Genomic DNA, 11,967 nt, shown 5'->3' with positions numbered 1-11,967 from the left:
GCGATGGAGGAGAAACCCACCAAAAATACATAGTACAATTGATGAATTCTTATAAGCTGCCACAGCAAGAGAAGTAAATCATCATTCATATACCATATGGGTTTCCCAATTTCTCCTTCTCTGACTGTTCTATTTCTCTTAGATATGTTTCCAGTTTCGGTGAATTTATATTTGTAATAAAGCTCAAGGGAATACACATCACATAATTAGTGATCTCCTACTATGGCATTCCTATTTCCAATTACATACAACAATATACGTGAACTAAAAATCGCAGTGGCTCCAAGAAATTAAAGATATTAAACAGTATATCATTTTTTCATATCTATATACACATGCTAACAAAAAAGTTAAATCTTAGTAAATAAAAGGTATTTTCTTGTTTCGTATGAATTTCACGTAAAGAGAAAAAAAAATTCATAACCAAACCATGACCATTATAAAAAAATTCTACTACCAGTCAATTACAATTCTTAAGAATAAGAATGAGGATTGATGTACCTTGCTAGCGATGTTTGATAAGTAAGCACCAAGGAGTAAGGAAGATAAAAACAAAAAGTCGGGTCAATCTGCCTACGCCGAACAAAAAGTGGATAATTTTTTTTTTACAGATTTAAAACTTGTAGGGTTTCCACATTTCACATGCTTTCCTATGCATCACGAATCTGTCCCTCCTAAACTTACTGGAAACATCGACCATTGTTGAGTTATTCAACATCAATTGGAAATCAATATGAAGAGACAAAATTAAATACGGGGCATCAGTAACTCAACACAAAGAGGTAGTTCAAAAAAATTAAACTTTTCCTCTTAAGTTTCCTGCAAACATCAAGAAACATCAATCAAAAAGAGGAAAAATAAACAAATACAGATTCAAAAATTCTAGGGTTTTAACATGTTTGCCTTCTAATCTCTGCACCGTATTTTTGATTAAAAAATTTCAACATCAATAAAAAAGAGGAAAAATAAGAGTTTCTCCAATGGAATGTATGTGAAGGTAAATGTCTAAGTCCGCATAGGATAGACATTCATTTTTCCTAAAATTATTCTCCAACCCCAACTTCTTAATCGATGTGAAGATGACATGGCTTAATATTTGTTAGACATTGTCAAGGTGAATGCCAAGTTTTAGACATTCACCTTGACAATGTCAAGCTATCCTAGTAAGATTTTGCTTCCTAAAATTAATTCAAATATATTAAATAATCCTTTTTAGCTCAAATAAAATCAAAAAATTTCTAAAAATAAAAAATACTTTTAATCCATAAAAAATCACAAACAACACCACTGGAGATGAATTATTATTTCCCCCTAAATTTAAGGAAATATTGGTATGAGAATGTCTTGTTTGTGTTGCCACCTAGAAAACACACACAACCACCATTGGAGAAGCTATGAATAAATACAGATTCAAAAATTCTAGGGTTTCAACATGTTTACCTTCTAATTCCTTTTTTATGCACAACCTTGATCCTGAATCTCAGGCAAACAGTAAGCACACAAACCGCATGAACCAAAACAGATTTTCAAACATCTAGAGTTTATGCGAGAGAGAGGAGAAGAACATTAGCAGCAGAAAAATAGAAACATCAGTAAAGTGAGAAACTGGAAGATATGCTTGATAAGATGAACCCCTAGAAATTGATAAATCCAGAAAACCCTAACTCTGCCCAAACCTAAAATCCTAAATTGCAACAATCTTACATATCTTATATGCTGGCTTGTAACACAACAATAAGGGAATTTCTTGTGAAACAGATTGCAATCTGGTAATGCATACTAATTGAACGTAATTGAAACAATAACTCTGCCCAAACCTAATATCATAAATTGCAGAAATCTCACTATCTTATTATAAGATATACAAAAGAATGACTCATTAATGGATTTCGAGATCGATACCTTTTAAATTTGAGGATTTTAACCTAGAAAATTCAGAATCCCAATTACCAATTTCTCTAATTATATCATCAAACTAATTTAGATATCAAGATAGTTGATGGCTTCATGCAATCCAACTTGATTTGATATCAGCGAAAGAAAGGGTTATAAAAGAAAGCCCCGATAAATGCTCCTCCAATAATATTTATGGTTATAACAACTTCTTTCAAGCAAAGAACCACGAACCCCTTCTTTGACATCAACTCATGCGGTGAATAAGATGAAACAATCGAAACTGAGAACTGAGAGCAAAGTAAGATTTTAGATGGGAAACAACCGATATTAGGGTTGAAACAAATTTCTTCTGGGTTGAAATTTAACATTAGTGGTACAATATTGTTTTACACTATTATGGTTCAATTCCATTAAGCAACAGAAGTTAGCAAAACTAACTTGGAAAAACACATCTAAGAAGTTTAATAGCCTGAAGAGCCAACTTGCCCAAAAATATCTTGCGTACGAAGTGCTTATCCAAAATATATATTCATTTATGGAAATTACTTCATCGAAATAGAGTATCCTACGCCACCATATATTGCACAAAATATATATCTATTTATAAGTGATATTCACTGTAAACGTTTTGAGGGATGAGTTTATATGCGTCGAGCAAATAGAGTAGTCAGCACATCTTCAAACATTTTGAGGGATGAGTTTTTATTAGGAATAATATTCATTGTAAAAGTGATTTCGACCTCGGAGTCTTCATTATTCTTACTCATCCATGCTCAGTTGATGCTTCCCAGAGTTAATTCGACTTCCTATTAGGAATAATATTAACTTTATAAGCATCATCTAGCACACAAAATGTGCCAACAGATTATTCAATAGTGTTTATACTGACTTAAATTAATGGAAAAAACTTCAATTTGGTCAATAAGAGACGTTGTTATCGAAGTAATAAGGATAATTAGTGTGAAGGCGCATTCTTAGAGAACCCAAAACTGCTATAAAGTAGAAGAAGCATATAAACAAAAGATTCAAGTGCTCAGTTTAGGGAAACTTACACATCTTTGATCCACCAAAATTTTGGAATGCAACTTATAAAACTGTGCTACTTGCCAAACTTTATTAGTTTGATTGCTGGACATTACTATTGTTGCTACTGCTGCACCCCCTGGACCCTCTCTTCTATAACAGCTTCTCAGTTCTTCACGCCAAGCTTCCACATCTTTAATCAATTTGGTCATCTTTAAACATACTCTTAAAAATTGAAAGAATGCAAATCTGCACATATATTACATGAGACTAAATATGATACTATAAATTTATTGAATATTTGATGATGTGCAGAAACCAAGGAAAACATCATATAAACCATTTAAACAAAGCATATATGAGCAAAAGAGAAGTCAAAAACATTTCAGAAAGATAAAATAAACTCTACAATCTTTATTCTATGTTTTCCCACGTCTAATCTTCACATAGAATTGCCATTGTTAGGGTAGGAGGGAACCATCTTTCGCTCTGTCTTCCCTATCGAAAAAAAGAAGAAAAAAAATAGAGGTGGAAAGAGAAAACGGATTTTATCTGATACAGATCTGCATCCAACAATAAAAAACATATGAAAATATATGTGCGTCCCTGGTCTTTTTAAAGCATCACCCACCCTACTTGCATGTAATTATAGTCTAATTCGGCACTATATTAATCAGCTGGCAATGAACTTGGAGATATATGGATTTACATGTATCTGCCTGTAATCATAGCCTAACTTTGCACTATTTCCGCTAACTTGCCGCATTGTACACATGTGGATAGCTTTAATCCTAAGACATATATTGTCACTAAGATCACCTTCACCACAAAACGCTTTGTGTATAGAAAATAGTTAAATGAAGCGATGGAGGAGAAACCAACCAAAATACAGAGTACAATTGATGAATTCTTATAAGCTGCCATAGCAAGAGAAGTAAATCATCATTCATATACCATATGGAATTCCCAATTTCTCCTTCTCTGACTGTTCTATTTCTCTTAGATATGTTTCCAGTTTCGGTGAATTCATATTTGTAATAAAGCTCAATGGAATACACAACACATAATTAGTGATCTCCTACTATGGCATTCCTATTTCCAATTACATACAACAATATACGTGAACTAAAAATTGCAGTGGCTCCAAGATATTAAACAGTATATCATTCATTCATATTTATATACACATGCTAACAAAACAGTTAAATCTTAGTAAATAAAAGGTATTTTCCTGTTTCGTATGGATTTCACGTAAAGAGAAAAAAAATTCATAACCAAACCATGACCATTATAAAAAAAATTCTATTACCAGTCAATTGCAATTCTTAAGAATAAGAATGAGGATTGATGTACCTTGCTAGCAATGTCTGATAAGTAAGCACAAAGGAGTAACGAAGATAAAAACAAAAGGTCGGGTCAATCTGCCTACGCCGAACAAAAAGTGGATAATTATTTTTACAGATTTAAAACTTGTAGGGTTTCCACATTTCACATGCTTTCCTATGCATCACGAATCTGTCCCTCCTAAATTTACTGGAAACATCGACCACTGCTGAGTTATTCAACATCAATTGGAGATCAATATGAAGAGACAGAATTAAATACGGGGCATCAGTAACTCAACACATAGAGGTAGTTCAAAAAAATTAAACTTTTCCTCTTAAATTTCCTGCAAAAATCAAGCAACATCAATCAAAAAGAGGAAAAATAAACAATTACAGATTCAAAAATTCTAGGGTTTCAACATGTTTACCTTCTAATTTCTTTCCTCTGCACCGTATTTTTTGATTAAAAAATTTCAACATCAATAAAAAAGAGGAAAAATAAGAGTTTCTCCAATGGAATGTATGTGAAGGTAAATGTCTAAGTCCGCATAGGATAGACATTCATTTTTCCTAAAATTATTCTCCAACCCCAACTTCTTAATCGATGTGAAGATGACATGGCTTAATATTTGTTAGACATTGTCAAGGTGAATGCCAAGTTTTAGACATTCACCTTGACAATGTCAAGCTATCCTAGTAAGATTTTGCTTCCTAAAATTAATTCAAATATATTAAATAATCCTTTTTAGCTCAAATAAAATCAAAAAATTTCTAAAAATAAAAAATACTTTTAATCCATAAAAAATCACAAACAACACCACTGGAGATGAATTATTATTTCCCCCTAAATTTAAGGAAATATTGGTATGAGAATGTCTTGTTTGTGTTGCCACCTAGAAAACACACACAACCACCATTGGAGAAGCTATGAATAAATACAGATTCAAAAATTCTAGGGTTTCAACATGTTTACCTTCTAATTCCTTTTTTATGCACAACCTTGATCCTGAATCTCAGGCAAACAGTAAGCACACAAACCGCATGAACCAAAACAGATTTTCAAACATCTAGAGTTTATGCGAGAGAGAGGAGAAGAACATTAGCAGCAGAAAAATAGAAACATCAGTAAAGTGAGAAACTGGAAGATATGCTTGATAAGATGAACCCCTAGAAATTGATAAATCCAGAAAACCCTAACTCTGCCCAAACCTAAAATCCTAAATTGCAACAATCTTACATATCTTATATGCTGGCTTGTAACACAACAATAAGGGAATTTCTTGTGAAACAGATTGCAATCTGGTAATGCATACTAATTGAACGTAATTGAAACAATAACTCTTCCCAAAGTATCATAATTTGCAGAAATCTCACTATCTTATTATAAGATATACAAAGGAATGACTCAATAATGGATTTCGAGATCGATACCTTTTCAATTTGAGGATTTTAACCTAGAAAATTCAGAATCCCAATTACCAATTTCTCAAATTATATCATCAAACTAATTTAGAGATCAAGATATTTGATGGCTTCATGCAATCCAACTTGATTTGATATTAGTGAAAGAAAGGGTTATAAAAGAAAGCCCCGATAAATGCTCCTCCAATAATATTGATGGTTATAACAACTTCTTTCATGCAAAGAACCATGAACCCCTCTTTGACATCAACTCATGCGTGAATAAGATGAAACAATCGAAACTGAGAACTGAGAGAAAAGTAAGAGAACTGTGAGTAAAGTAAGAATTTAGATGGGAAACAACCGATATTAGGGTTGAAACAAATTTCTTCTGGGTCGAAATTTATTGGCCCACATCCCACTCCGTAACATTACTGAAATTTCCTGACCGTCCAAGTCAAAACTCCATCCGGATGATTCCGACCGCAGGATGACACTCCCTGATAGATTCTGACCATCTGATGACTCTCAAATCTCAGAGTCAAACACCATCTTTTTTTTTATTACAGTGACTAGGTATCACTGGGGCCTTACGGCCCTGGCTCAACCTCTAGTTAGTTATAGGCGTCATGTAGTGTTCGGTATCCGACATAGGGTTTTCAGATTAGTAAGCTCCGCGAAAATATCTTGAAGTATCACTGATATGTTTTTGTTATCTAGATATGCCCACCTATATAGTCCGGTTTATGTTATCTAGGTTCGCGATCAGTGATTTCCTATAAAAAAAAATCATTGGTGTCTTTTTCATTTGTTGATTCCAAGGTTATTAAATCGTGATGAGAGATTAAATGTAAAAGTCACCTGTGAAAGATGACAATCAAAGTATAATATGACTTAGACAGACGATTATTGGGAGCTTTTATCTAACAAATTGGAACATGCAAGCTTAAGCATGGTCTGAAAGCAGTAAGTCTAAAATAAAGCAATCCAGAAAATTCATTATGAAAAATAAAACGTCCTGATCTAGATACGGATTTAAATTACCAAAATAATAATAAGGTAAATGATTCTAATGTCATTGTAGTATATTAGTATAGTAATAAAGTCGTTGGGTGATGGTACCAGTTACCTGAGTTCAAAACTCGTCAGCATCAAATTCTTTATCGATAAAAAAAAGGTAAATAATTACATGAATAATGCAAAAGATATTGGAGCTATTCAAGCAATTATTAGTGCCTTTTGATTCAACCAAAAACCTGGTGAACCATACGATGATGACAAAAATAAACTGGAGTTAAGTTATGAAATACCATTAACTCCATGTGTGTTATCAATATCTCTACGTGTGAGTCGTTGGGGCATAGCATACCTTGCTAAAAATATAAATTGACTAATATAATGAAAGAATTTAGATCCATCAAAATTACTCCTAAAAGTGAATGGGTATGTTTTTGATCCGTCCATGAATTTCTTGGCATTCAACTATTCTTAAGTGGTTGTTTACTCTCTCGAGTTCAGATTTTTCTATGTCGGTTCATAATATTTGTTGTTTGAATTGTCACAGTTTGTATTTGTTTTTATTTTAACTTCTTCATATTTTTGTGGGCGGATACCATGTATTTGTAAAATTCATGTTTAGACTCACTTTGAGCGAAAAGACCGTTGCGTGCTCGTTATTTACAGTCCGTTTTTATATCCCGATTTCTTGTAAATGCAAACATATCTTTGTTGATTTCCTTGAGTGTTAAACGGCTGTTGTCTTCCTCATCTTTAACGAAATTCTCATTTTTCAAATAATCCTCGAACATCTTACTGTAATACCATTCTCTATTCTTTTTTTCTTTAGTATTTTATATTATTTAAATTTTAGTTGCTCATACTCTTGTTTTTCGCATAATCTTTCATACAGTTTTTCGTTTGAAATATATGTTTGAAAAATTATTTTTGTTACGTTCCCAACTCTCGATGTTTTTTTATTGATCTAGATACTCCAATATGTTTTCCTATTTATCTTCATGAATCGAATATTTGGGCTTTTGATTAAGGACACGTGAGAATCATGCAAGAAGCATTTTTTTTTTTGTCAGCACCAGTATCAATGTTACCTTCCATGACCTCTTGATCCCTTACAGAGTTTAATTTCTTTGTTGTCAAGCGATGATTGCCTTTTTCTCCGTCTCAATGCATCACCCGACCTATGTCCCTGGCTCAAACTTTCATCATGGTATATTTCCTTTTATCCATGTCATTTAATATAAGGTTTGTTAATTCAATAATGGATAATACCTAAATTCATATTTACACAATAGTTTGGTCCATATTCAATATATCACTTGTTACATTCCCAACCTTTGGTTTTGGTATTTTGATACATGTTTCTGGTTATCCAACATAAGCTTTTTAATTTAATATATTTCAAATGTTTACTTGATCTTTAATTATAATTTCTTCACTGCTAGGTAAATGCTCGGTATATAGGGGCTAAGTAAAATACTTGATTATGGTAAAGTAAACTGACAATCAAAATGTAATGACATTTATACGCTCAAAGACAGTCATTGTATATTATGTTTTTGGTTGTCAATGAGAATCAATTGTCCATGCCTCGATCAATGCTAAGCCACGTTACTTTGACTCAATTGAACAAACAGGGTGATGCATGAGTTTTTCAAATGAGATTTGTTATACCTGTGACATAAAAATTGTAAAATTTAACGAATTGGTTTTCCTAAATATAAAAATACGATGAAGTTACATTCACAGTGCCTTATCGAATCTATCACGACCCATAATTTGTGGTTTAAATTGTAAATTCATGAGTTTAAATTTTCTTAATAAGAAGGTATTGTCCATTCTACAATGCAACAATTTTTATCGGAGTAATATGTTGTGGTTATATTATATTGAATTAAAGTTTTACAATGCGAGAATTTAGTAAAAAATGTATTAAAGAGTAATAGATAGTTTGATAATGACCACAAATTATCATAAACATTACCGTGAATGAAATAAAAATCCTTAATAATTAATTAATCTAAATATTGTATCATCTGATTACCAACTCCATGTTGTTGTTTATTGTTACCTCTTTTGTAAAGTTATGATGGTGAAATAAATTCATCAATTATGGCTTTGTACGTTTTTTTCTCGTTTTTAATGCATATGTATTCCATTATTATTTCGAGTAGTTTGGGGTTATGCACATTTTTGTTGCATACACGTTCAACTTATATTGTTTTTTTCTCTATGCCTTCTTATTTCAGTTGAAATATGATATGTTACTCATGGAATGCGTCATTCCATTAAACAACATGTCTTTCTAATTTACAAAATGTATATCTTATATTTCTAAAACTCAATTATCTTTCATTTCAACAACCCTTGTTAAGGTTGCAATTATCATATCCTCGTATGATCCATGATCCTTGATTTCATGTGTGGTTTGATTGGCTAAATAACCGCGTAGGATTTTTTTTTCTTGATCGCCACTTACATCTTGTATCACAATATTTTGACTTTAGGTTTCACACCCATTTCTAGCATTTCAGTTATTTTTTTTCGATCCAGAAACATTTTTTCTCTCGCATCTGCAACAATATGAATTTTGTTATTTCTTTTAAGCTATATAAAAATAAACAATATGATGATTTTTCAAAAGTTGTTGTAGTGATAGTGGTAAAAAGATTCGTTTCAGATTTATGAAGGAAATAATTTTTAGATTTAATAAAAATAAAGAAAATTAATTTTCAAAGAGTGATGTCAAGATTTGAAATGGACTAATTCACTATTACTTCAAGTTGATTGGTTACAGAAATATTTCATAATTATTATCTAGCTCTTTTTCCATTAAATCACTTATTAATCTATAAGGTGTCCAAATATTAAATTGTAATCCTTAAGCATGATTTATCAAAGAATTAATTCTAAGCATAAAACATCAAACTGATTCACAACTAATTAAGAAAACCATTTTTATCTCTTTTTTTTTATTGATCCAAGTGAATTAAATAAAATAAATAATTAAGAAATTATAAAAAGAATTTACCAATCAAACATGAGTGAATAGCTCCTCCGTCGCCTCAGTCACCAGGTATTTTAGCCGCTCATCATGTTGGAAAACCTCTCAAAATATTTCATTGATGCTCAAAAGTGTTTTACAATGAAGAGAAAGACAAGAAAATGATATAAAACAGGATTTTGCGACCCACAGAAGGCGTCCAGAATCAACGATAGAGATAAAGTGTTGTTGTCGTTGAAAAACTATGACCCACGAACGACAGTCGTTGTCTTTGTTGGTAAACGACTGCCTTTGGTAGTCTGTTCTTCCTCTTCTTCTTCCTCCTCGAGCAGCAGCAGCAGCAGAACCAGAATCTCTGCAACTTCAATTTTCTTGCTCTGTAGTGCTCTAAACCTCTCCCAATTCTCTCTAAACTTGCTAGCCTTTCCCAAACTGTTTTGCCTCGTATTTATAGTGAATTGGAGCCAAAAATCCGACCATTGATTGCATATATTCTCCATTTAATCCAAATATTCTCGGCTGCCAATAATAACAAAAATTTCCATTTTTAATCCCATGCACGCGTTAACTTTGATCCTGCACGCTCCCAAATGTCTTCTCCACGCCTCAACACTCTTCCAACGCTAGTAGGACTCTTCCATGCACACAAGAACTCCATTTTTGCTCGTGTTACAGTGCACGTGCTCTGTTTTGGGCTCAAGGATCATCACGCGTTTTCCAGCCACTTCTGATTGAACCCACTGCCCATAATGTGTTCCTCATGCCAGATCACATCTTCCTACCAAGTTTGAGCGATTGAATCTCCCTAAAACACCTTCATTTTGTTGATTGAAACTCTAACAGTTGAGAACTTCATTTCCCGCCAAAAAAAAGTTTTTGAATTTAAAGAGATGAAGTGCCCCTAATCGTCTGTGGAGTGTAAATAGCAAATGCCCAACTGAGGTGCCCCTTAGTAATTGGGTTGCCCCTTAACCAAAATGAGAGTCTGAATAACAAATGTCCTCCGGGGATGCCCCACATAATTTTTCGAGCAGATCTTTCCAAAAATGTTTATTTCCTAAAAATACATAAAAACACAATATTAGTACAAAAATAGAGTTCCAACAATACGGACATTGAGGACAAATTAGACACAAAAATGTGTCTATCAAATACCCCCAAACTTATTATTTGCTAGTCCTCGAGCAAATCTAATCTAGAAAGTAAAATGACTACACTTAGCACGTGCAGCAAGTCGTTAAACCACTAGGTGGCCCTAGTGGCGGAGTGTTGTCTCCGGAGGGTTTACCAGAGGTGTACCCACGAAACCTTTACTCCGGACCCTAGCTATCTACAATGAACCTTGGAAGGCACTAAAGAATCTCCTTGGTTGGCTTACAATCACTGACTACAGGAGGAAGTACCCTGAGGCGAAATTCCAATTGTTGTACACGAGTTTACACTCAAGCATACTAAAATTCATATAAAGTGACAGAGCTCTACTCAGATAGTTGCACTATGGACATCATATACGGAGTCAAACTAATCATATGGATAGAAAAAGGAGATGGAAATATAAAAATGTAGATGGTTTTGATGTTAACCAAATGATCGATGTTTCACATATCTGTCTGAAGGCCACTGCCAGAATGAACCTATCCTAATGGACTGAGATACCAGTCTAACTAATATCAACACAACTGGCATATACAAGGGAATCAGTGGTCAATAACTTAAATCTAGATCAACAAACTGGCAAATACAGGGAACAAGCAGTTGACTACACAGAACAATAACCATTTTTTTTAACTTAACGGCGTGAATAGATCTTTTTGATCCAAGCGCATGCTTCTTGTCAGCAGATTACACGATATTTCCCACGGGTCCTGCATTCCACGCTTGCTTAGGCGACGGAAACAGGGAGAACACACGCATATTGCTATCCAAGTGTTAATACTTATTCTGATTGGTCTAACTGGTCCGGTCTTTTTTTTTTTTTTTTTTAGTAACTCAGTCACTCTAATTCACCCTAGCAGTGGTAACAACTTGAATCGTGTGCCCCACCTAATCACTTAGAGAAACATAGTTTAAAATGAAAAAATAAAATAAAAAAGAAATGAAAAGGACTCAACCAGATATGGTGCAACTATCATGTTATTTCTAACACCTGAGCTCTGTGCTTTTATGAATAGACTCTATAGATGTTTCCATCTAATCAGATTGGTTCCTCAACTCCTACAACCAAGATGCCTCCATCCGCTTAGATTAGTTAGTGCCATCCTGAATACGCATAAATTTATAGGCTCTGGAGTTTATTTATTGCAA

The sequence above is a fragment of the Papaver somniferum genome, chromosome 5, assembly GCF_003573695.1.
Source record: "Papaver somniferum cultivar HN1 chromosome 5, ASM357369v1, whole genome shotgun sequence".
Lineage (NCBI taxonomy): Eukaryota > Viridiplantae > Streptophyta > Magnoliopsida > Ranunculales > Papaveraceae > Papaver > Papaver somniferum.
Note: the sequence above shows the minus strand (reverse complement) of the source record.